Raw genomic sequence first — 27,307 nt, 5'->3', positions numbered from 1 at the left:
AGGCCAGATTCTGTGCTCAGTTACTGTAGAATTGCACTGCTTCAGGGGAGTTACTCTCTGTTGGTTACTCTCTATTGGCACGAGTGTAACTGAGGGCACAACATGGCCAAATGTATCTCAAGGCCTGCGAACAGATGAAGTATTTTTTCCTTCCATCTCGACCTTCAAATATAAGGCTGTCTTGTAGGTACTGTTCATGAAGAAGTACTTCTAAATAAGTACATGACAACACTGACTAGATTTTACTATTACACCATTCCAAGGAGAATTGACTTTTAGATAGTACTTGTGGGAGGAATAGGAAAACCTGGTGGTCACCATGTGCTCAGTATATCTGTGGCTAGGTGTGGGTTTTCAGATGCTCTTTTAGGTCCTCTGTACTGGCATTTGAAGTCATGCTTAGAAATTATTTTACAATTACAATTTTTCATATCCAAATCATACTGGGCCTCATTAAGTCAAGGTCTAAACTTGAACAGCAAACAAGTTTTTTTCCCACAACTCATTCTCAGCCCATCAAACTTTGACACATTTAAAAACCACACATGTCCATGCTAAGCCCAGGCTAGCCTATTATATGAGGTAATTCATTGCAAAGATAACATTTTCAATTAAGTCTACTTAGTGAAAACCTTACATTATTTTGCTTAAATTAAAATATGGAAAATCTTATTATCAGCTTTCCGTTTTTGAAAGATACAAATAACTTACACAATAGTTTCAAAGAGGAAAGTAATCACACTGCATAATGTTACTGGATAATCCAAAAGAAAAAAAATATTTTAATTAATACGTGAAAACAACTTTATCTATAACATAATATGCAATTATAAATAACTGTGCAAAATGTAAATAATAAAATAGTGTGTGACAAGGAGTAAAGTTATCTGCATGCTAATACATAACCCTTCTTTAGAAGCAGATTTAATATTCATCAATAATGTCAAAATAGAATAATTAAATTATAACAAAAAGGGTAGAAAATATGTAACATATAGTGAACTTCTTGCAAAATATTTTTACCATATGTGGTACAATCTCAAACATGGTGGAATACGGCATAGATTAATCAATAACAATTTTCCTAGTTCATCAACACCAAAAATGTTTTTAATGTCCCTGGTTACTTGTATGAAATTCTCCCTGAACAAAGCCTTTTCACTTCTTATGGTATCCTTATTATTAAGGATATTATAGTGATCATTTAGCACTGAAAGTCTAAGATCACATAGTGTTTTACAGGCAGAGAATGAAAAGATAAGATCCTTGGACCACAGGAACTTGCAGTTGAACCTAAACAGAAGACAAAACAGACAGATGACAAACATGGAGGGACGTGAGTACATCAATGTTAAATTAAAACTATGTTAGTTCATGGGTAGCAGAGTTACTGTGAGGAGACCATAAATGTCTCCTTAAGGTTAAATGCTAATGTAAACAAAATACAAATACCTAGGCATCTTAGTCTCTGAGTAGTTCCAATGACAACAAAGGGGTTATACATAGTGGAAAATACTACTCAGCAGTAGTAAGGACAGGAGACTCTGACCCTCAGGTTTATACAGATTCTGAGTATGCCAATTTTCAACGCTCTAAACCAGCAATAACTTTGTGGATCAGTTGTATAGGAACTCTATAAAACTTTGGAATTTAATAGTTCACTCATTTTCCAAAATTTGGTGTGGAAACAAATCGTGAAGAAGACAAAGATGATTTGGAAGAAGTTGGAAAACAGTCAATCAATAGACAAGAAGGAAGGCATCCTACTTTTGTAAAATGTGTAATCACCAAAGCAGTCTTCTGTCATCTGAATTTAATCAGCCAAGTGCAAACTACATCTGACATTGATGAAGGTAGGGATTACTATCTAGAATAAAACTATTTAAGCAGCCACAGAGAACATCAAGACAAGAGAAAACAGTTTTAATGCAATCAAAACAAAGTTATCATTGTCAGTGATTGTCAATGGTAAATGAAATGTTGCTATTTTCATGATATTTAGAGCTAAACACGCCGGAGTTCTATATTGTTCACTCCTATTTTTACAAGCAATAAGTCAGAACAGTTAACTTTGTCACCAGCTGTGCACAATTTTATAAAGTATTCTAAAACTAATGGAGAATACTTGAATTCATACTTACTGTCTCATGGTCCACCATCTGAAAATATTTTATTAGATCAATAAACACAGCAGCAGTCATGTAACCATTCCATTCCTTTCATGAAGGTATATAAAATAGAGTACTGGGGTCTAAACCCAGATTTTGAAAACTGATTAATCTACTGCACATAGAAAACAGATGTGAAGGAGCACTTCATTCTTCAGGCTAACTGGAGAATATGCAATACATTTCTAACTTGTAGGGTTCTTGGTAATTGTAACACAAGCACATTTCCACATCCATGCTTTAGAACAAAATTTAAATCTTAACAGATGGCAGGCAAAGTAGAGGAACCTATCTTGTTCAGAAGAAACAAAATTTAATCTCATTCTCTTTGCAGTTGGAAGATTTTGCAATACAACTCTCAGATCTATGTGGAAGGAACTTCACCATTTTCTAATCTAGTAGATAATTTCATAAGGTTTAATAGGTATATTCAATACATATTTCAACATTCAATTCCTTTATAATCACATCAGGAAAGCAATATTTGTTTTTTAAAATGTTTCCTATTCTACTAACCACAAATGCAATGGGTCTTTCTGTCTTTGCTTTCTAGCTTGCTTTAACCTAGCTCTGACTCACGTAAATATAGGAAACAGTAATTAGTGAAGAAAAAATCTTTGCAGTGTCTTCTTTCTTAGGTACATATCAACAAGAGGTCCTATATAAATTCTCCTTAATCAGCATATTGGTGGAGCCAAAGGTTATTGTAATAATGAATTAACAGTAATTGTGTTGATTCCTTTCTGAAACTGACTTTTTTGCTATTAAATGTTGCACATTTTCATTGGTTTTAAATTGTGTTAAACAGGCTTTATCAAAAATAAATAAATAAAAATAAAGGAATCTCCCCACCCTCCAAAAAAATCCACAACCAATCTCTCCTGCAATTGTGATTATGATGTGGCCCAGCATGCAGCAAATAGCACAGATCCCTTTCTTTTGTGAAAGACTTCTCAACTTATCAAGCTGCTCAGATTTGTCTGTTACAAATTTCTCTAAAAGGCTATGTCTCTGCTCTACAGTTGAATATGGTATTGTGTGATTACTGGCCAAGGAAAATGTAAATTTACCAAAATGTGTTTAAGTTTTCATCTGAGACTGAATTGGGTAAAGTTAACTATTATTCAGGGACAGATTCTGCTCTTGATTACACTGGAGTAGTAACTCCCTTGGCTTCAGTACATTTATTCCAGATTAATATCAGTATAACTGAAAGCAGATTTGGTCTCCTAGATAGTAGGTAAACAGAAACTCAGCAGGTTTTTGTTTTGTTTTGTTTTTTTTTTTTGGGGGGGGGGGTGCAGAGGGTGGGTTGAATATAAGAACATAAAAAAATTGAAATTTGAATTCATTTTGTGAAATAGTTGATAAAGTTTGCCAAATCTTGATCTCCACAAAGTTCTACCCCTCTAATCTGTCTAATCTATCTAGGTGTTTATAGAAAAGATCCCTGGTGTTTTATCTGAGTGCTTAAGATTCACATATCCCTTCTGGCTACCAAGAAAGAAAGGTATAAATGTTGTAGGTATTTTTGTTATGGTTAGTAGAACCTGGTGGTCAATATGAAAATAGCTATTTACTATTAGTAGCCCTAAGGCTGTGCTGAGCATGCTTCAGGGGGTTGGAGGTTGAGGGGATTTTCCAAGATGGAGGCTGATTGGTTACCTAGGTAAATTGTACTAGAATAAAGGATTTCCCTTTTCAGTTCTAATCTGTTTCATATACTGTCCATATACTACAATGGCAAAAGGAAGAACAAATCAGGGAAAAAAACTCATTTTTTCTTGGTCTTCTTTAATTACTATTGTTTGTGGTTGGCTTTCCAAGTTGCTTATCTCCACATGGCAAAACTGTGCAGAGAGGGGGGAAAATGTATTCACACACTTGTGTAATACTAACACGGTGCTCCTTATCAATGGCTTGGGTTTAGAACCCCCAAATCATAAAGTTCTGATCTACTAACTCGCCTATTAGTCTGTGCCTTGTGCTTTCCAGTACAAGAGGCAATGGCTAATAATTGCCTCAACCCTCAGTTTTCTACTTTGAATAGCTGTAGCTATTTGGTTCATCTTTCCCTTTTCTGCTTTTTTCACACTGAAAAGTATTCCTTCAGCAAAGTCAGCTCCCAAAGTTTTATTAAAGTAGAATACAAATGATTTCCCATGTAGCGAACCTTGGTACACTATTCAGCCTGCAAAAGGAGTGTCTCGGGCATTGTCTGCTATTTCAAAATCTGCTCATTAATATTTTGGGTCCAGATACACTTGTAGCCCCAGAGACTCTCTCTTTGTTAGTCTTCATTAAAGGACTGAGTTCAACAGGGAGACCTGATTTGCTACTGATTCATACACTCTTTCATTATATATACTCCAGAATTCAACCTAAAGCCTTTAAAATTTTAAGGGGCAAAGAAATTCAGTTCCAGTCTCAAAAGAACCACGTATCCATCCAAGAACTCCCTCAAAGACTGGTACAACAGGAAACACTTCTACCTCCATTGGCCTCCCACCATAATATATAGCACTAGGACAAAAGACCTGCTGGGCTGCCTGACTCCAAGAGGGAAACCACTACATATACTATCGGAATACTCTGTGATTAAAGGCTTTTTCGGTAGAGCTGTATTCCAGGATTTTCCTCACTCTCCAATGATGATTCATATAGGGATTAATTCCAACATCATTGGATCTCACAGACTGTCATGAGTATTGTTTTTCTGCACCTCCTTAGAGGCTAACAAACAATTGTTGTATAGAGGAAACCCATGGCATCCACAGGCATAGAGGATTGCACTTTGTGATTTTCATATGCCAGCATTTGCAAGGCATCAAAATATGGTTGAACATCTATTGTTATAGACAGAAAACCACTGAATCACATATCCTCTTTACATACTCTTCATTCACAAGACAGCATCTGTCTACTGAATGAACATGTCTCCAATGCTTCTTTCCTTATCTTCCCCCACTCTCATTTCTTTTTTTTTCCTTCTGGATTTCTGTCTCTATGATTCTTTGTATTAATTGTATACTTAGTTTATTAATCAGAATCCAATAACAATTTTTAATTGGATTGGGGAAATAAAGAAAAAAGGTGTAAGCATTTTGTGAAATGGTTACTTTAGCAATGGACTTGAACCAAAATACCAGATGGAACACCATGAACCTTTGGGCAAATTGGATCAGAATCTGGAGCTGAATTTGCTGTTGGTCAAAACAAAACAAAAGCACAGATCTGAACAATCCCTGAACTCTGGGGGAATTCAGTGCTAGAGCTGGATTTTGACATTTTGGTCAATGTGTAGTTTACAAAATGAATTCTATACAAAACAAAGTTTATTTACTGTATGTTGGTCTGGTGAATTTGGCAGATTTTGGTTTCACTTCATCCTAAAATACCACTACAGTTTTGTCACTCAAAGTTTTCTTCTATTATTTCCTGTTTTCTGATCTCACTGAAGTCCCATCTTTCATTTCACTGCAGCATATACAGTATATGAAGTTCAGTCTTAAACTAAAGAAATGAAGGAAATCACAAAATGGTCCTAGCCAGTGTTATTGATCCTCCAGTCTCTGCAACAGTAGCTAAAATGCAGGGGGCATGAAGTTCCTGATATCTCCTGTGATGTTCTTATGTCAATGACAGGAAATCAGGGACAAGAAAAGACTCTTGCTTCAGCAAATATCTTAGATCCAGTACAATCTAGATGCACACCAAGGAATGGAATGGAAACAACATTAATGGCACCGATGGATGATGTAGATATGTTGATGGATGGAGGGTAGACAACCATTCACATACCCCTGGACCTCTCAGCAGCATCTGACACAGGGGGTCATGAGAAATTGCTGTTCTGCCAGAGGAAGATGGCAGGATTGCATAATTAATGCATTAAAATGGTTTGAATCCTTCCTGGAGGTAGGTGCCCATAGGGTAGTGACTGGAAACTGCACCTCACCCACCAGACCTCTTACTTCCAGAATCTCACAAGGATCTCTCTCTCCAGTACTATTCTGCATCTCTTTTGCAGCCATTAGGAGGACTGGTGAGACATCATGGACTTAAGTGTCAATAATTTGCAGATGACACAGAGCTCTGCCTATCCTTGATGACTCTAAGCTGGCCCAGTGCTTGGTTGGGATCAGCTCATGGATGAAGATCAGCTTGTTGAAGATGAATCTGAGCAAGAAAGAACTTATCCTGATTGGAAGAGGCATACACTTGGAGGGATTTGAAGATGCAGTGCAGACTCCATTGGTGGAAGATATACCCCAACAGCTGGTCAGTTCAGTCCACAATGTAGGGGTTTAGAATCTCTAAGGGATCTAAAAAGGATGGTATCAATACCCAATTTTATCCTGACCTATGTTCATGTAATTAAAGACTGTATCACAGTGAATACACACAAGGGGACTGGAATAAAGCAGAACAGGCCACCTTAATTCTATATTCCCAAACTTTTGAGAGCTTGATTTTGGAACCTTAATAATGCTTTAATATTGTGTGTGTGTGTGTGTGTGTGTAATTTTCTAGGTTTTAAAAAAGTAAACTCCATCATTTAAAAATCCTATAGTTTACAGTCAACTGACACTTAAAAGGATCATCAACAAGGTTGGAAACTTTAGAGGCACAACACAGACCACTGCCCCTGAGCTAATGCAGTAACTGAGAGCAATAATGGATTGTCATCCCTTAAGCGGACCAACATTAGAAAGGATGAGACATTTTGTCAGTGGGTTTCACAGATATTTGCTGACAGCAAAGGAATGGTGAGATTCAGGGATTAATTCCAGGTTCTGGAGGGGAGTGTGGTCTAGTGATCACAGACTGTTCTGACCATTCCCTCCCAAACCTGACCACTTCCGCCCCTCTATCTGTCCTAACACAGTCTATCTTGCCCTAACCATCTCCTCTTCCAAGTCTTCCCCATGCCTCTTCATCTTAGTCCCAGTCTCCTCCCGAGTCTCTTTGCCTAGACAGTCCCAGTCTCCCACTCTGGGCTCCCAATCCAAATCCCAATCTTCAATTTATCCCAGTTCCTAATCTCACTCTCTTTTCCTGAGCTTCTCATATCAGTCTCTGCTCCAAGCTTCTTGCTCTGCCAGTCACAGTTCCCACCTGGCTCCCATCCCCAACTTCATGAGGTTCCTCATCTGATGTAAGTCTCCAACTCCCCCTCATTTCCCCCATCCACTGGCTCCCAATCCCACAAATTCTCACTCTGTCTCCTTTCCCCAGTTCACAGTCTCAGGCTATATCTCCAAGCTTCTTGTACTAATCTACTCACTCCACAACTACCCTACCGCAGTCCAGTTCTTGTTCCCTCTGCCTTCAAATCAGGATGCATCCTCCTCCACACTACATTGAGAGCACAAGATAAAGAATCTCCTCACTCTCAGCTCTGGTGCCTCTGCCCCAGAGGCCCATAGGAGCAGCAATTACAGGAAAAGTCCTTTTCAAAACAAAAGCCCTGCAGCTCAGAGCTGAAGCGAGCTCGATACAGAAAAAGTCTTCAGAGAATCTAGCTGCCAAACTAACAAATCTCTACTGAGTATGTTTGAATGGAGATTTTTGATCTAAGACCTCTGGCCAATTCCATGCTGGAGTGTGTTTGGGCCTTGCAGTAGCCATGAGGAGTTCAGCTACAAGCTCCCTTCATGCTGGCTGGACAGGAAATGAAAATTGAAATTTTCCCGGGGCATGAGGGGAGGGGCCATTTCCAGTGAGTGTGACCCCATAACAGCAGAGCACGAATGTCCAAAGCAGTCACAACAAGGCATTGTGGGATACCTCCTGGAGGCCATGAAAATCGAATTACATTATGCTCTGTCTACACTGATGCAAAATCGAACTAATAAAATCGAATTAGGCACTACCCCACTTGCGAAGGTGGTTTTATTAAGTTGACTTTTGCCACATGTTAAGTTGATGGGACTGCCATGCAAATGTAGACTCAGGCTTTCAGGGATCGATGTAAGTGATATTACGTCAACCTCCGTCACCAGTGTAGACCAGACCTAAGTTACACTGGAGGCCAATCTAGCCCCTGGACACCATAGAATTGGAGGGCCTAAAGCCACCACAGTCCCCATTGCTCCTGAGCTGTGAGTTCTGTGCTCCACCTCTTAGAGGCACAGCACAGCATCTCACCCAGAACATGTGAAATTAAGCATGAACACAGATCTTTGCAAGATCAGGGTCTCAATATGCACATCAGTTATTTAGGTCATCATGCCCGCACTCTTCTGTGGTAATGTGTTGGCGATACTGAAACACATGAAGAAAAAAAAATTAAAAGCATATTTCAAAAATCTGTTCTGGCCCATCCACACTTTATCTGTGCATATCATCCTCTTTTTAAGAGGATGATATATTGTCAGTGTGGTAAAGTATTATGAGGATTTCATGAAAATAATGCATAATTCAGGTGAGGTTAAGTTAATATCCTTGCCTGCATAAGTGAACAATCCTCAGATATTCCCTCATATTTCCTAGAAAGCTCTTATTTTCTGCTTTCTTCTCAGGTCCCAAAGTTATGTTTACAAGATTCCAGGGAACTGGGAAAATATATATGTAAATGTCAGACATCTTTTCTATTTATTTTTTCAGTCATAATGTCAGTATGTATGTAAACAAACATACATATTTCAGGATCCAATAATCATTCCTCTGATTTTTTTTTTTACTTTAAGTTGCATTGTATTGTATGATTCCTCTTTTGCATTTTATGATTAATGTATATGTATAGAAACTTTCAAGAATATATTACTTTATAAATCTACTCCAGCTGTATTTACACAGCATGACAATGACAGTTATGATTGTCTTCCCTTTTTAGAATTGGAATGAACTGTTTCCAATGACAGGTCTGCTGTCTAATCTAGTCTATCTAATTTTTTTTTTTACCTGTGCACACGAGAAAGCTATACCAGAAAATATTATGACATTTGCAATAATGCTTTCAAGAGAACCAAATTCCCACAAGACACATTAAATGTGTTGTGAATATTGGGAAAAAGGCATTCAGTCAGAGTGTTACTCAAAATGAAATTCTCATTGGGTAATGTACATTACTACAGTACTAGGGTTAAATGATACAGATGGACTTATTTCATTTTGCTGTGGAACATTGTAAAATTACTTGTTTTTAAGAGTCTGTAAATTGTCTAAGCAAGAAAAAAAGCAGCAAGTCTGATAAAATCATAAATCGCTTTTCCATCATTGCTGAAACTCTAATTTTCTTGCTTATTGCTTCAGTTGATAAAACAAATAAAAGAAGGAATCTCAGACCGATTTTTTTAATATGCAAAATGAATTTCAATGTACTCTCCTGCTGGTATTTTTATGGAAAACCTGACTAGATGGTACACATGGAAAACAGAAATCTGCATTTAGATGGAAATATTATGAAATGCATGATATGATACAAAGTAAGTCTTTTAATGGAGATAGCAAAGTGTTGCATTATATGCTTGAGTGGAAAGACTGCATGCATATAGGCTTTCATGTCCTAGGATAACAAACTGCCCAGATTTGCACAGAAGGGTCCCACTTTATTTGAATCTGAACCTAATATTGATAAAATAAATAAATAAACAAACATTAAAAATAAAATAAAAATCAATTGGGGAAATAACTAGTCCTTTCACCATTTAAAATCGTTGAAACATGCATGAATCCTAATTGCAAACAGTAATATTTTTGCACTGGTATAGCACCTTTTATCACAGGATCTCAAAATGCTTTACACTCTTAAAATGAGCCTACCAACAGCAATTCTGTGACAAGGTAAACTGGTGTAACCAAGATTAGAATCTATCCACTGGGTTTTAACAACTAATTTGAAAAGAACTGAAATAATTGATTCCGTTTGAATGTGTGCCTACAGAATTATACTTCAGGGTGGGGTTTTTTTTTTTTTTGTTTGTTTGTTTGTTTGTTTGTTTTTAATATATCTGTAGAAAGGATTTGCATTCATTAAACAGACTGTGGAGTTATTGTGAAGGGTCAATTGCACATTTACTTTTTAAAAGATAAAGCAGAAATCATAAGAAGCAAAGCTGTCATTGGTATAAGGTAAAATCTGCACTTATAGGACAGGATTGAAATTTACTGCCCCTCTGGCAGTTGCAACTCTGTATTGATCAAAGCTAATCAAAAGTGAATTAACAGAGTTTATTTTTTCCTCCCAACTAATGACACATTTAAGATTTTGATATTTCTAAAATCGTAAATTACAATTCCAGTGAAATTCCATCCAGTGAACTAGTGGTCAATATGTTGCAAAATGTATTTGGGTGAAGTACATTGTACTTTCACAGGCAAAGCTCCTCTTAAAACAAAATGTTGGTTTCTTGATTTTTCATGAAAAAAGTAGATTTTTTCCAATTTTTGACACCCCTCCACAATCTGTAAAGTGAAAAATGTTAAGTGTTTAATGGGTTTTTTTCCCCTGGTTTTTGTTCACCCCCCCCCCCCCTTCCTTCCTTTTTTACACTCCCCTGCCATCTCCTTTCTCCTGTTCTCATTTTGCCAATGGAAAAAGGGAGGAAAAAGGAAGAGAAAGAAAAAGGTGGGGGGAAAATACTGAGTGCCAAAAAACGCAAACCACTGTTAATTTTTCATTGAAAAAATTGGAAAAAATGAAAATTTTCTGTGCAATTATATTTTTAAAAGGTATTTTTATTAACAATTGTGAATGAATAATTATGAGATCATTGGACTGCTTACATAAGTACAGGTGCATATGGACTTATCAAGTACTGCTTGCATACTCAGTTGCATATGCATAATTTCTCCATTTTGTTTTGGGGTATTGTGTGTGCCTGCAGAATTGCTGGAGATGGGCAGGGTGCTTTCGCTGGAATAAACTAGAATCATCCAGAAATTGGGTGTGGTATGCACTAGACCTGCTTATTAGGTGCTGAACGCTGCCTGGTGATTTCCATGGTAGGCTTAGCAGATGGGTAGGACACATCCAGAATCATTCTTTGAAAATGGAAAGGCACTCAAGGGGTGGAGCAGGAGACAGATTAGAGGATTCTGTGCTGGAGCAGAGGAAGGACCAAAAGGATCTGCTGTAAGGATTGTGGTTTGGAGACTTTGCCAGTTTGGTTAGATTAGACTGCAGGGTCCCTCACCCCACTGAAAAAGGAGACTAAAATTGTTCAGGCTGTCACTGTCAAGGCGCAAGGGGTGTAGAAGGAGACAGACATCATTTGTTTCCCAAATTCATGGAGCTTGGGTGTCCTACAGAGAGTTTCAACACCATTCCACAGAGACTTAGAAGGGTAAATCCTTTTCTAGAAAAGAGCCCTAGAAGAGTATATGTATGAGTGCATACATCATTATATTTTTAATTTGAACTTCTGGAAAACCTGGGGAATACACCCTTGCTGTCCCACACAAAAAGTATTTTCTGTAAACAAGCTTGTCATTGACACTGTTCACAGTTGTTTCAAGGGTCACATGTAAACTGTTATGCATGCATATATAGATAGACAGATTGATTTAGTAAATATTCTCCTTTAGAGATTGTGTCACTCTCCTTCTGTCAGACATTGAACTCAGTATAGTGTGTACATGCATGTCCTGAAAAGACTAAACTGTAGTCTGTGCCACAACAGAGAGGTGCAAGACAGGGGAAAGAAACATTACATTTAACATTAGCTTACACAAGTACAGGTGCATATGTACTTATCAAGTACTACTTACATACTTAGGTGTACATATAATCCACATGCTTGCACTGCAGCATTTAGTTGTATAAATAAGAGAAGAAACAGTGGAGACGACACACTGACCAAGCCTGTTACAAATAAGTGCAGGATCAGGCCTTTAGATTGTACTGCCAGCTTCAAGAGATCAAAAAATAATAAGCCAGACATTAACCCCAAGAATCATGTGATTGTTAAAACCATCAAATCATGTTTTAGTGTGTCTTTTGACTTTAACTCCTCTCTCTTCCTCTGCCAATATGCACGTCTCATAATTTTAGGTTGAAAAGTCAAGCCTTAATGCCCACAAAAATGCATTCCTCTCCGTCTGCTCAGATGGAGACTCCATTAACTTCTCATCACCCCTAAAATAGGAAATGGATGACTGACCCTCTTCATGTTTATTCCCTTAGATAAAAGAAGGGCTGGATGGTAAATAGTTTGAGAATCACTGACCTACTTAATGCATCATGATTCAGTTATACACAGAACCTGTATTATTTTAGGATGAATGAGTTACATATATATAGAAATTAACAGCCTCTTATATCAATAATTCATACAAATGATAATGTCAAAAATAATATGGGATTGGTTGTGTAGCCCTCTGAGCCAGAGAGTGGCAGCCATTTTGTCTGTGGGCCTTCCTGCAATTTCATTGAACACAGTTGGAGGTGGCAACCAACCCTTTAAGGGCAGTCTTGCTTCCACATGCAGCTAAACTGTTGGGAAATGATGGCTATCCTGCTGGTCTCAGCCGCATTGACAATAATAGCGGATGATGGCCATTCTGAATAAGTGAAAATTTGTGAGTTGGCGCCTTTCATCATGTTTTCCTGAGAAAGGTTTAAAAAAAAACAAAAACACCCCAAGATTGCTAGAGTCGCGATAAAATTGTGAGAATGGGCAATACTGTGAAAGCTTTCCAAGATCTAGATCATGGATCCCTATGTGACTCTGGCTCCCAACCTTTCCTGATTATTGTACCCCTTTCAGGAGTCTGATTTATCTTACTTACCCCAAGTTTCACCTGACTTTAAAACTATTTGCTTACAAAATCAGACATAAAAATACAAAAGCATCACAGAACACTTATTACTGAGAAATTGCTTAGTTTCTCATTTTTACTATATAATCATAAAATAAATCAGCTGGAATATAAATACTGTACTTACATTTCAGTATATAAAGCAGTATAAACAAGTCACTGTCTATATGAAATTTTAGTTTGTACTGACTTCGCTAGTGCTTTTTATGTAGCCTGTTCTAATACTAGGCAAATACCTAGATGAATTGATGTATCCCCTGGAAGATCTCTGTGTGTCCCCAGGAGTACGCAAACCCCTGGTTGAGAACCACTGCTCTAGGGCACCGCTTGTGCATGAAACACATTCCCTGAATGAATCTGTTCATCAAATGCCTTCTCAAGACCCAATTTCGTCACAAGAATGCTTAATGACTAACCTGAAAGGTAAGTGTGGTAACTAGTTAGGTAATTGTGATTTTTTTTAAAGTAGCAACTGTATGTGTTTGACTGTTTTCCTTTCTTCCATCTTCTGCATATTGGTCATTTTCCTAGACTAAAGTGCCTCAAGGCAAGGACAGTGTCCATATCAGTGTTTGTTCAGCACCTAGTGCTATGGGGCCCCCAATATTTACCAGGGCATCTGAGCTCTACTATGATATAAACATTGATAATTATCAGAGTAAGAATAATAAAATCATACAACCATTTTATATACCTCTTAGATGCGAAGTTAATTTTAGTGTTGCAAAATACTGTAACATTTGGTCTGCTTTAGTGACAGCCCAATTGCATCAGCTTTTCCATAGCCCTGTTTTCAGCTTTCTAATGTAATTTATGCATGGGTTAACTCTTGAATGCCCTTGAATGTATAGGTGATGACAAATTCATCCCTTGTGTAACTACCCTACTGACTTCAATGGCATTAAAACAGGGATGAACTTGGCCCTATGTCTTTAATTGAAATGGTCACAGCATGACCTTATGATGTTTCTGTATTTTCTACTGCTTTTTCTAGATCATTGAAAATAATGGGGACACAGTAAGTGACATGGCCTTAGGCATGTGAAGAGGAAACTCTCTAAGGGTTAATGGACGACTGTTTTAGTTGAGTAATCAAATATAATACTGTACTTCTGAATCTGCTATGAAGGCACACACATGTAGACTAATGGCTATTACTCTAATATGCTTTCAACCTTGAATGCACTATAAAGACATTGCTTGTCTTTTCAATGTTACATTGTTACAGGGTCTAAAAAATACAATTCCTTTTTCCAATACATGGTTTGATAAAAGGGAGAACCATTTTTAAGATTATTGTTATATGAACAAAGAACTGTCCTAATCAGATCTGCAAAGGCAATGTTCCATTTAAGAATACAAAACCTTAGTAACTACAATTATAACCTCAAAGCTCACATTGACTAAAAACTATTGTGAGCAAAAATATGTTCTAAAACATACATTTTTTCATTTAAATTATTCCTCACGACAGGCTGTGAAAGAAATTAATCTGTGGGTTAACACCATATCATTCTTGTGGGAGACATTTAAGAGGTCTGGGGCGAGGTCTTGTGACAAGCAAGCTGTATTTGGGAGGGGGAAAGTGGGCTGTACACCATCCCTTTGCTCCCCTGGCTGTCAAACCAGTTTGGCCCCTAAACATAAATTAGAGCAACCTGTGTGCTGCTCTAACTTACATCATCTTGTAACAAGCCCTCAAGGTTCTCTTATACCAACAGAGGATCAGCTGAACTTCAGCAGTGCTCAGACCACATGGTCTCTCCCTGGGCTCACCACCTTACACATGGGAATGGGAAGCAAGGGCATAGAGAAGATTGACAGCTAATAGGACTACCCACATGCTTAAAGTTACACGTTCTCAGTTTCTTTGCTGGATTGGGGTCAGAATGAGCTGTTTTACAACAATCAGATTTTTTTTTTAAAAGGCAAACTTTAAAACACTTTCAACTTACTGTAGGAATCAGCTAATGAAATTAGATAGGAATCAACTTATTTTGGCAATTTAGTGCTAAAGATTTTTCTTTGGCATGCAACAAAGAACACAGCGCAAAAAAAAAAAAAAAAAAAGAAAAAAAAAAAAAAGAGAAAAAATGGACCAGCTTTAATAATACAGACATTTTCAATTTAACAATCTGGTTCCCTCTTTGAATATTTCAAACTTCATTCTCTTAGATTATATGATCCAGACCCTGCAACTGAACCTTCCACCGTTGATAATGCCAAATAATTTCTTAACAATCAAGGCTTGACCCAACGGTTACTGAAGTCAAATGGAATCTTTCTGTTGATTTCAGTGGGGTTGGAACAAGGCCCCCATGATCAATAGCATCTTTGGTTCTGTTGTTTGGTCTAGACGTATGACATTATTCCCTAACTGTAGTGAGAATTAAAATACTGTAAAAAGCTTCCATATTCTGTTTGCTATAGGATGGAGCTATGCTGAAAGCCCTTTTTAAAATCAGCATTAACTCATTTTGCAAATAAAGACCATGACTAAATAATTGTTATGGGATTCATGGATGTCCAATTCGAGACCTCCTTGCATCTTCCATTATTTTTGTGACCTAGTAGGAAATATTTCTCTTTAATCCCTGATCTTATTGATGGTAGAGAAAGCTTTTTGGTATAACAGCCCAATAAGATGCTCCATTAAACTCAAGCATTTAACCTATTTCATTAAACTTCCTATTCCCATTAATATAGAAGTTCAGTAATAATTGAGACTGGGAAAGTTAACATTCTGTGATGGATTAATGATAGATAATTTTTCATGTTAACATTGGCAAGCTAAGACTACAGACATACATTATTATTATTCATTCCCACCATCTGTCATACTGAACATAAGCAAACTTGCTTTCCTCCCCTCTGTTTAATGGGCTGGAAGGTATTGACCTGGACCTACAGACTGCTCATTTCTGTGATTGATGTATTTGTGCTAAATAACATATATTCTTTAACATTTGGTGGTGCAGTTCTGAATGCATTAAAAGGAAATTTGACATTTAATAAATCCTTCATCTGAATTCTTGGATTAAGTGAATGTAACAGAAAACACAGGAATGACAAGGAGAAATAAGACTTGCTTACAACGGAAAACTCTACTATTCAGGAGGTGCCAGGGAACCTAAAGAGTAGTTTTTCTATAAAGTTTCTTCAGTCACTGATGCACTATTACTGACAATCAAGGCTTTTAATCCCCCTAGTTTATTGTAATAGAATGCAAAATAAAATAAGTATATATAATAAACTCAAAACAGGACTGTAGTCACATTATCCTGGCTAAAGCCTTGATTTCAGCAGGGTATTTTAGCTCATCCCTGACTCTAATCATGTGACTAGCTTTAAATGGAGCATCTTCTTAGGTGGTGATTCAGTAAATTAATTAAGCGTGTTCCTAAGATTAAGTAGGTATGGTCAAACTGAAGTCATTTAAGGCTACTCATATGATCGGAGACAGGCCGGTGCTAAAAAGTTCTAATATGGTCCTTGCTCTCTCTCCAGGTCCACACTAGAACTTTTCTTTTTAAACCACTTTCTTCTAAAGTTCCTGCAAACTTTCTGGTTTCCTGCACGTGGGTCACATCAATATCTTGGGTATTAAAAAGAAACATTTCATACTAGATCGGGAGTGGCCAAACTGTGACTCATGAGCCACATGCAGCTCTTTTACAGTTAAAGTGCAGCTCACAGACCCCCCTCTACCCTCTCCCATTCAGTCTACCAGACTGGGCTGGGGAGAGCTTGGAGCTTCTGCCCTGCGGCAAGGTGGTGGTGCTAGAAGATTCTGCCCAGAAGGGAGGTGGATTTTCAGGGGGTCAGTAAGTTTGGACACCCCTGTATTAGATCACAAAAGTAATGAAAGGTGCAAGGAGATCTCATAGTGGGCATCTTTAGTTCACAAGTAGAAAAGGATAATGACACCTGAACAGGTTCGCTTGTGACATTAGGTATGGGAAAGAAGAACAGGAGTGGGCAGTGACTGATGGAATCTGCAGCTCCCAATGACATAGTGATCACTAATTCACTCTTCTATGACTCAAAGATTCACAAGCAGGACTGGTACAGCTCAGATGGTTTCACCAGGATTGTTAGGATGTCTACACTTCAATGTAAGCCCTTGCTTGAGATTGGACTCAAGCCTAACCCCTCACTTGCATCTACATTGCAACTGTGCTAACCCAGAGCTCAGATCCAGGGTTCCAGGATCCTGCAAGGCTGCAGGGTTTGATCACAAATCAAGCCAAGACCCATAGTTCGAACCCAATTGCTCTGCAGTGTAGACGCATGTCCCAGTGTTCTGCCAGAAATCTCACAATTCCATGGGACAGCTTCCTTTGTCTGCTCTATCCCAACAATCTAATCCACTTTACTGAAAATGGAAGCCACCTCCCTTGACAGCAGCTCAGGTCAGTGTTAGCCTATTCTCTTCTGATCATCAGCCTGCAAGCACAGTATTAGAGAGCCTCCTGGATTATGGAGAATGAACCAATCATGTATTTTGCAAAGTGAGCTGCTTCCTGGTCATGGGAGCACAGGCACATTTTACTGAATTTCTTGTGCCAGGCCAGTAAAACCATGGACTTCAGCAAAATCACCAGGAATGACCGCGCATACCGGCAGATAGCTAAAAAGCTGTCAGCTCTGCAGATTTTCCAGATAGGTGATCAGTGCATGGTGTGTATTAAGAGACTGAAGAGCAAGTACTGGAAGACCAGGGACAAGAACTGCACCGGGGGCAAATTGCCAACAACAGGCCCATTTTATATGACTGACCAGGTTCTGGGCTCTGTGCCAGCACAGAGTGAACTGTGCTTCATGATGACCTGGTCAGCTGGGAAAGTTCCCTGCTGGCCCCCGAATCAAGCATGGGGACTGATGGGATCCAGAAGCAGGCTCCCAGTGAGGAACATGAAGTAACTTTTCATGAAATGAGTCCCAGAGCAAGCTTTGGATCAACAGCAAATTCTTGGTCTCTACTCAGAAGAGCTGTTTGGTTGCTCCCTCCATGCCTGAGGAACAGCCTGCTGATGAGCCTGCAGGGAACCCATTGGAGACAGAAGCCACCACAGAGCTTCATTTGTGTTATACACCTACATACAGTGCATTATCACAGTAACGGGAGGGATTTCTGCTGTAAGAAGCAATGCAAAAATGATAAGCCCCAGTTACCAGCATGTAGCCATGAATGGCAGATTGTAGCAGAGCACCTTGGTGGCCCATTTTCCCCCTTCTTCTCCCCCACACCAAGTGGAGATCAAAATGGCGACTTGGAATTTCAAACATTCATAAACAACTGTAAAGGTTATTTTAACTGTGAAATCTCAGATGTTTGCCAGGTTCATTCATGTTTTCCTTTCATGTTATAAGGAATTTGCCACTCTGCAGTCACTCCTCCTGGGTCTGTGGAGCCTCTTGGAAACAGCAAACAGTGTGTGTGTGTTTGGAAAACAGTATTCTATTTCCAAACCAAGTCCATTTCAGTTAGAGGTAATCCATGCAATCTGCGGGTCATCAAATCATTTCTCCAAAGGATGAGTGGGGTGTCATTTCTTCCCCCCAGAACTGTACCAGGTGTGGAGGTGGTGGAAAGCTGCAGATGTCAAAGTGTTTGCATGCAGCAATAATAGGGTAAGCCCTGTATGAGCTAATGCAGCATCAGGTTAATTCCCTCATAGATTCTGACTCAATCCTGGCTGCTGATAGCTGCAAACTTTTCCTGAAGCAGGACCTCCAGATAATCAGTCACATTGTGGGGAAGGAGATACTTTCCAGACCCCCCTGTATAGCTGACTAGTCCATTCCACTTACAAATGTGCTATTCAGTCACTATACATTTGAATACTTCAGCCGAATACACTGCAGGTTTCCCTCCAGCAGCTTAGAATAAAATCTCCCTCTGCTGATAGGGCATCATAAGAACACTTATGTCTTCCAAAATATGAAAGGCCTGAAATGACAGAAAAAGCCTTTTGCAGCAAGGGCGCTATACCCCAATCCCCATGGCAATTAGTTGTGACATTTTTATGAAACAAAGAAAGGTTATAATTTTACCCTTACCATTGTCATTGCACTTCTGTAACTGCGATTAACAATGCTTTGTCCAGAGACAGTATGAGGACCGAAGCATCCCCTTCACAATGTGTTTCACTTTAGAAATGTTGCATTTTATATCCTTGAGATTCTCTAGTAACTAATTCTGTGCTGCTTCACTGAGCTGGTGTAGACAATAACCCTCTGTTTCAAGACCCTCAAGCTATACTGCCTGCTGCTCTTCAGGAACTTGATCCCTGGTCCAGTATGCCTTGACAGACTGTTCAAAAAGGAAGTGTTTCTCTGATGAAGTTATGGCCAATGTTCTTGAGAGGATAGACCAGTAGGTCCAGTATCAGAAGAAGAGGACGAAAGACTGGAACAATGGCATGCTGGCAGGCGGGAGGAAAGGCTGAGGCTCACCACTCAGGTGGAGGACAGGGTTTCAGCGGGGGAGCAGTCACTTGCAAAGCAGTTCCTGGAACAGGAGCAGTTGCTAAGGAGGACGACAAAGCTCAGAGAGAACTATTTCAGCAACTCCTGTATTTAATGGCTGCAAGAATCCCACCTCCTACTGCCTCCCCAACACCATGGCATGACCACTCTGCAACATACCCTCAGTCCAGGAGTAGCTGGGATAGCTCCACGTCAGGGCAGACCATGAATTCAGGACTCATGAGCAGAGCAACTAATCCCGTGCAGCCTTCCTTCTTCAACCTCTCTCTGGTGGAAACATCCAACCTCCTCTCCCACCAAGAAGTGAAAGGAAAACATGGGTCTCAGGGACACGTAGCAGTAGGGGGATCGTGTCAGGTGTTAACTATTTCCTGCCCTTCTTTGTTTGTTTGCTTTTGTTAGGTCAGCTTGCCTGTCCAACACTGAGTGAGCATTTTTCTCTTAAGACCTGATTACAAATCAAGCATGCTGTGTTTTCAAGAAAGTCTATTGCTATCATTGCTTCATATCATACAATCATGGTTTGAGATAAGAAAGCTAAAATATGTTCAGGAGTAATTAAGCATTAGTAAGCAAATGGTAGTTCTCTATTTAGCTAGGTATATGAAGTGCCGTTTCAATCAATTCTGTCTGTACACTCATTCTGCGCCCTGCGACCAAATTCAATATTCATCAGGTTATTCAGACTTACACTGCATGGCAGTCAAGCCCCCACACCTCCCAAGCACTGCACCACCCCACCTGCAAGTATGTTCGTATATGGTATTATTCCCCCTCTTCCATTGCGTCATGCATGTCTATAATGTGGAGAACACAAATCATCTCTGACTTCTGCTGCCCAGGTTCAACCAGCTCCTGCAGGGTAGCTGAACTTTCTGACTGAGGGTACCCATCCAGCATCCCCTCACTGTCATAGGTCCATTCGAGGGGAATTGCCTCAGTTACCTCAACCACCACTTTACCCACAGTTGATTTTCCAACCCCAAACTGGTTGGCAATTGACAGGGAGCAGATGGGTAGCAGCCAGCTTCCAGACACTTATAGCAACCTGTTTCTGGATCAGCAAGGGTGACCTCGTGAGTGTCTCTTGCTGCTGGAGGATTGGGACAAGCTGTTGACAAAGCTCCAGAAATGTGACTCTCTTCATGGAAAAGTCCTGGACCAACTTCTGGTCCCTTCAGGTCTGCATGACAATGATCCCTGCAGTCTGTTCTTGTGACCCTGGGCTAGAAGCCCTATTCTACATAGGGAGCATCAGGGGCTATGCCAATTATAGTGAGCAGCATCTGCCCCGGAGAGTCTGCAATGCCAGGTTACTTCTCCTCTTCCTCCTCCTCCTGTAGCTCCATCAGGAAGTCTGTCAGGTACATTTGGTGGGACAGAAAATGCTGCCAAAACGTCCACCAGCGCCTTGCAGATGCTCTGCCAGTTTTCTGACACAGGAGTGAAAGCACGAGCAAGAAATGTTAATCAAAAGATGCCTCCATGTTGATGGCTCTGGTAGCTGGGAGTACACAGCCCAAAATGGCTGCTTAGCAGGCTGTGGCTTCCTGTGAAGTGCAGGGTGGGCAGTACATTTTTCTCACAGTGCACCACTTTCCTAGGACTCAAGCTGCCATGTGGGGGGGGGGGGGGCGGCAGCTAGGGAGTCTGAGATACAGTTACTTTGACTCAGGTCTGTACATCGCAGTGTGGATGCGAGAGCCCCAGGTTTGGGCATGGATTACGAAATCCTTAAGGTAGGGTTAAAAAACAAAACAATGTAGGTACTCAAGGCCAGGGTTCCCTAACACTGGTCAGCTGACTCAAGTACCTCTGAGCCTGGGCTTACATTGCAATATAGAGATACCCTTATTGACCATGTCCTTATTAACAGTTGGTGGTGGTGAACAGTCATGGCTATACCAATTCACAGAGATGCTGAACTTGACATTGACCATCAGGTTCTGCTGAAAAAGTGTACCTCTGGCTTCAACAACCAGTCAATGAGCTGAAATTAGTCTGATTCAACCAAAAAAGTTTATTAGCCATCTGATAGCTTGGTTGTTTCTGTTCTGAACTGAGTGAAGGTATCAAAGCATTAGAGACCCAAATCTCTCTCCCTCTGTGATTTGATCACAGTTAGGGACGCTCATCTAGCAACATCTGCTGCTTCATTTCGGGTCCTTCAGCAGCCTTTGTGGGGACATTGTGACATAAAGCTTCCTCCAGAGCTTCAGATCTGTGTAACCACAGTTGTAAACTAATTCTGTGGTGCTGAAAGGCTGAAGACCCCGTGATTGACATTTTCAATTCTCGTCTCCATAAACGGTTTTACATCAGGGACAAGATTAGCAACAGGGATATTCAAAGCCAAACCCAGCAATTGCCTCCATCAGCACTGGTTCAGCTTTAGTGGTTCCTTAGTATGGACATATTATAATAATGGAAGGCCAGCAACGTAACTGCCAACAAGAGTGGTGGAACTAAGGGTGCTGGGGGTGTAGCAGCACCCTCTGGCTTGAAGTGGTTTCCATCATATGCAGGGTTTAGGTTTCACCACCCCCACTATAAAAATGGTGACAATGTCACTGAGTCAGTGCCGGACATAAATAGAATATATGGTCAGACCACTTCACACACCTTGTCAGAGGTCAATCCAGATGGCACTCGACTGGCAAGGAGGCCACGTTCTTTTGGGATTTTCTAGGATGATTCAAGGTTCTTCAGCTAGAAAAAAAACAAACACTGCTCAAAATAAATAAATAAAACTTGTGTTTGAATTCTAGTGTGAACAGTATGCATCTTTTACCAAGTAGAGAAGCTGAAAATAGAGAAAAAGGCAGGTAGGGGATGAATTAGAATATGAATCTTCACTAATATCTTATGCACTGATGAGATGGATGGGGGCTGATGCAAGCCTCCTTCTAAGAGAACAGCCTGGGTAAGGAGAATACATTTCAAGGTCTTTTCCTTATGAAGATAGATATAAATCTATTTACATTTTCAAGGCCATCTAACCCGATCACTGGGTTTGACAGGAACAAGCAGAGGAACCGCACTTCTACTTCAGAAACCCTAAAGATTCTCCTTCCCCCATACACTTGATATGTAAAGTGACATAGCTATGTTTGGGTTGTACCTCAGGAATCAACTCACTGTTTTGCTCCAGAATCTTGAGGCTGGCTGTATGCATGGTGGTGTCATAATCAGGGACAGGTATTGGTCATTTTTGTGAGGGACATAAATTACTATACAGGAGGAGACCATTTGGCCAAAAGTATTCCTTATATATTTCTCACACCCATCTTCCTGTTTTGCAACTGTAACTTTTCCTATAATCCTAACCCTCCCCTGTGCTATGTAGTTGTGTCTCAAACAAATTTATTCTATTTGCTTTGAGGGTCTTATTTGGCATCTTATTTCAAATACGTGTTGTATGCTTATCTCAGTCGGAGAGTAATAAAATGGCTTGGTTTCCACTTAGTCTTAATTTTCTAATTTATAGATTGTCTCTTAACACTGAATGACTGGTAATTTATATTGTCCAGCGTATGAAACCCTCACGAGCAGGTGATTTTCTCACTAGTACTCAGTTTACACAACTTGGTAGGGTCAACACTCACCGCCTTCTTAGGATTTGCTTTTATTAAAAAAAGCAATGAAAACTAAGTCCAAAACAACTGTACTTCACAGGTGTAGTTGCTCAGCAGGTTCCTCAAAGAAGGATGTTGCACCCACTCTACTATGGCTGCTTTGCATTGGGCCCAAAGGCCTTCTGCCAGCAACCTCCACACTAAAGCCTGCTTCCTCCTCCGCCACACCTCTCTGCTTGTATTGCTGGCAAGTGTTGTTCATGTTAGCTCCAGAACTGTAGCGGCCCTGACCATTTATCCCATTAATCAAACTTCCTTCTTAGGAAATACCACCTGGGGCCCTATCTTGTCCTCTGCAACTGGAGCACTCGTGTTTAAATTTGCAGATGGAAAGAAAAAAATAATGTGCTTTATTAAGTGACCAACGAACTAATTTTGGGTCACCTTGTTCCCCCCCCAAATGGTTTTTCTGGAACTAAAAAGCCATTATCTGTAGACTGGAGATTCACCGGTCAGAAAGATATCATGTACTCAGGGCCTAACTGAGTCTGGCTTACCCTCTGACATTTCTGATGTAGCAGCTGCTTGGAAATGGAGAAGAGGAACCACTTATTTCAAAGGACCAAATTGGCCTTTCCTGAGCTGGCCTGGCCAGGCCAGCCCAGAGCAGAAAGACAAGTTCCCAACTGCCCTGCCTTTCTCTGCCTCTGCTACACTTTGGCGCTGGTGTGGAAAGAAGGCAAGGTAATCAATGTAACTTAATGGTTTCAATCTGACTAAGTGCAGATCCCTTCAATGGCACCACTAGGAAACTCATGGCAAACTGTGGACTAGGTGAGCACATAAATTTGGCTAAGTTATATCTTATCAGGAATCCCTCTAATCTTGAACATTCATTACATTAGAAAATGTGTTTTCTACATGACTGGAGGGAGGAAGTATTGTTTAGAGAAGAGCACCAAAATGCTTTATGTCCTTTGTTCTGTCCTAATTCTGCCTCTCTGTGACTAGAAATAGTTGATATTTTTAATGAAAAATTCCAATGATGTTTTTAATTAGAATTTTTTTTAAAAAGTGGAGAGATTTTTGATCCTCTCCCCTATTTTTCAAACAGCTGTGTGTGAGACCTTAATTACATCCCTTAATCTTTCTGTACTTCAGTTTACCCATTTATAATAAAATAGTTGGTACTTCCTGCCTGGGACGTACCAAGGTTTCATAATTAATTAGTATAAAAGAACTCTGATCCTTGGCTGTAAGCACAAAAGTTATTATAGGATATCCCTTCCATTTTCCTCAGCAAGCCACTGCAATGAAGATGGACTTAGTGGTTTTCTATTCAGTATTTAGATTCAGAGGTATTTTTATGTTCTTTTATGTTCTCACAGGCTTGTGTTTGCAAGATCCTAATAATGCTATCTGTTCATCAAGTATACAAAAGACCTCACAGAGAATGTGCCCAAGCCCTTATTTAAACACTAATGAAGCATGATGTGGCACAGATATGATATGAGTATTACAAGACCTGCAGAATTAAAATGATCTCCTTTCAGTAAAGAATAGGTCAATATGTGAGGATATCATCAGGTATATATGAGTGTAATCAAGCATACAGTAGACAGACATGCTGAATCTTTGTATCAAGTTGAGGCTCTAATATTTTAAGCACTTCTTAAGTTTAAGAAATGCCGTCTGATCCAGACATTTCTACTTAGAGATTAAATCTTTCTGCTGCTGTAACAATAACTTTTATTAAAACATGGTAAAGAAATGTATCTTTGAAAACATAAAATAAAATTGAGCGTACAGCCATTTGTTTAACAGTGAAGTTCAACAGTAACACATTACTTAGCCAATACAAAGAATCACTCACCTTTGGTCCTATCCCTCATCCTCTTTCACATAAAAAAATGCATTTATGGTAATGGGGGTGGGGGAGGAAGAACGTGTACACATTTCAGATACATTTAATTAGTCATCCTAAAATATTCTCATAGTTTAAACATTAAGCATTTTATCTCTGGATTTGTCAAGAGGAACAGTTCTTAATTTTAGACAAATCTTTTTTCCTCCCTTAGCAAGATAAAGATGAATCCAATGAAGCCAGACATATGACTATTAACCTTGCTGATTCAGGGACATACTTGTTATCAGAAATGGCCTCAAACTACAGCTTGCAAACTGCATATACATCACTTCCATGTGCAACATGGTACTTAGAGACAAATATAATTAAAAACCTAACTTGCATCCAAATTAAAAAAAAAAAATCAAATGGCAATTTCTGAAAATTGAGGTAGGAGAAATTGAATGTTATCTATTCCATGTCCTGAAAAATTAAGATTTTAATGCAATTGCATTAACTGACGTTCTCTGCAATAGATGCTCCATTCATTTCAAACTCTTGGGCTTAGATCAATCTATTATCAAAGGTGGATAAGATAAACATTGGTTTTCTTCTATTTATTCTTTTATGATCCTTCATGGTCCCAACCTCTCCCCCTGCAAAGCAACATACACCTCACCAATTTAACTTCAACTCCATTCACTGACTCACTCCATTTCTCCCTGCTAGCCCAATACATCCCCTTCCCAGCTCAGCACTTCACAACCCTTACCCAGGTGCACCTAGCAACTATTCCCCACTTTTTCCACAACCCACTTATGGACTAAGGGTGGAAGGAGAGTTCCAAAGTTGAGGGTCTCAACAACCACCTACCAGTATCAGAATCTGCAGCAGCATCTAACATCATTTAATTGCACATGGTGATATATTCAACTTTATAGCACAATTAAAACATCAGGGCCTTCTGCTTATAAAAAGCTAAATAACTTTCCTTGATCCCCCACTCACACAACCTGATACTTGAGTTTAGTCTCATTAATTGTGTAGCTGCTGTCACTTGAATTAGCATCTGCATCATCAGTTTTATTAAACTTGGCTTGACTAAATCAGCCAATTAAAGAGAGCATATTTTCTATCAGACAAAAAAAACAAAAACAAAAAAACACTCCTCAGTCCCAAAACCTTACCACTGAGTGTATATGTCTGCTTAAAATTCACCTATGTGCTTCCTTGAATTAGAATCTCATCAATGGTCACACTAAGTAAACAGTGTGGTTGAAAATCTAAGGCAGTGGTATTTGCTTCAAGTTGGCTCTCCTTTGGCTGAGTTAACACTAAACTGCCACAGCATTTCTGAAAGTGACATCTTTCAGAAGTATTAAAATCAAATCCAGAAAACCTGGAGTCATTCAAGATCCACTTTAAATTATAGGAACTAATCTTTCCTTATCTTCTGGAACTGTTGTGCAGTGTTGCTGATCCTGTACATTTACAGTTTTCTTCTACCCTTGAAGTAAGTGACAGACAAGCAGTCCTTTTATTTACAGGTGGTTGGAAAATTTCCAATGACAATTTGTCTAAAGCAAGAGGTTTAACAGAAACATTTTGGTTTCAACCAAGTGTTGTTTAGAAAGAAAAATGGAAAGAAAGCACATTCAAATGCTTCTAAAAAGGTAGAAAAGAAAAATCTTCTGATTTTCTATTTCAAAATGTCATGGGTGCTATACTCATTGCTGGAGCATCTCCTTCTGGCTGCATCTGGGGATTAGCTCTGTAAATCCAAAACCTTTCCTGGGGTTGCTCACCCCACCATTCCCGGTCTCACTCTTTCAGGACTCAGTTACTCCTGTTTCATGGCTTGGCACTCTGGCCAGATCACTGTAAGGGTATTGAAGTGTCTCAGAATCCACTGCCCCAGGCAACCTTTTCTCTCATTGCCCTTAATGGTGCCACTGCCCAGCAGGTAGTAGGGCAACCTAGGCTCTCCCTCTATAGTGGGTTTCAGTCAAGGAAGCCTAAAACAAGCAGTTAAGATCTACACAGTCCTATTACTTACTAGTGTATCCCGGAGCTACATCCTCCCTTGCCTTCTTTCACCCTAACAGTGACTGACCCCCTCCTCAGCCCCCAGGTTATCAGCTACTGTGCTTTATACAGGCTCCTCCTGTTCCTCTCCAGCTGAGCCTAATCTCTAATTAGTTCTTGCTCCCTGACTCTTCCGCCAGGTGATTAATTGGCCTACCTCACCACCTGAACCCCTTCAGACCTTGTGCAGTGTGGACAACCCCTAACAATAACCTTTTGTTTTACTTTTTTAAAATTTCATATTATATAATACTTTTAAAAAGTAAAAATTGGAATAAAACAAAATGATGTTTTTCAGAATTTCATTTCATGGGAAATTTTGACTGTTTTTTATTCTGTTTCTGAACAGAAACAAAATTGATGTTGTAGATTTTTCC

The 27,307-nt window shown here is 39.5% G+C and overlaps 2 long non-coding RNA genes across 2 annotated transcripts; both read right to left on the bottom strand.

Annotated features, from left to right (window-relative positions):
* Positions 1-762: 762 nt before the first annotated feature.
* LOC137152205 (uncharacterized) lies at positions 763-26,964 on the bottom strand. The gene is made up of 3 exons (XR_010919483.1): positions 26,902-26,964; positions 22,047-22,133; positions 763-1,293 (listed from the first exon to the last, which is right to left on the bottom strand). It is a non-coding gene; the product is annotated as an uncharacterized lncRNA (long non-coding RNA).
* Positions 19,280-19,775, bottom strand: LOC137152207 (uncharacterized). Its single transcript, XR_010919484.1, has 2 exons — positions 19,584-19,775; positions 19,280-19,464 (listed from the first exon to the last, which is right to left on the bottom strand). It is a non-coding gene; the product is annotated as an uncharacterized lncRNA (long non-coding RNA).
* Positions 26,965-27,307: the final 343 nt, after the last annotated feature.

Source organism: Emydura macquarii, unplaced genomic scaffold, assembly GCF_026122565.2.
Source record: "Emydura macquarii macquarii isolate MOO-44397 ecotype Brisbane River unplaced genomic scaffold, CSIRO-AGI_Emac_v2 contig_1146, whole genome shotgun sequence".
Lineage (NCBI taxonomy): Eukaryota > Metazoa > Chordata > Testudines > Chelidae > Emydura > Emydura macquarii.
The sequence above is the reverse complement of the archived record's forward strand: the minus strand, read 5'-3'. Positions and strand labels throughout refer to the sequence as shown.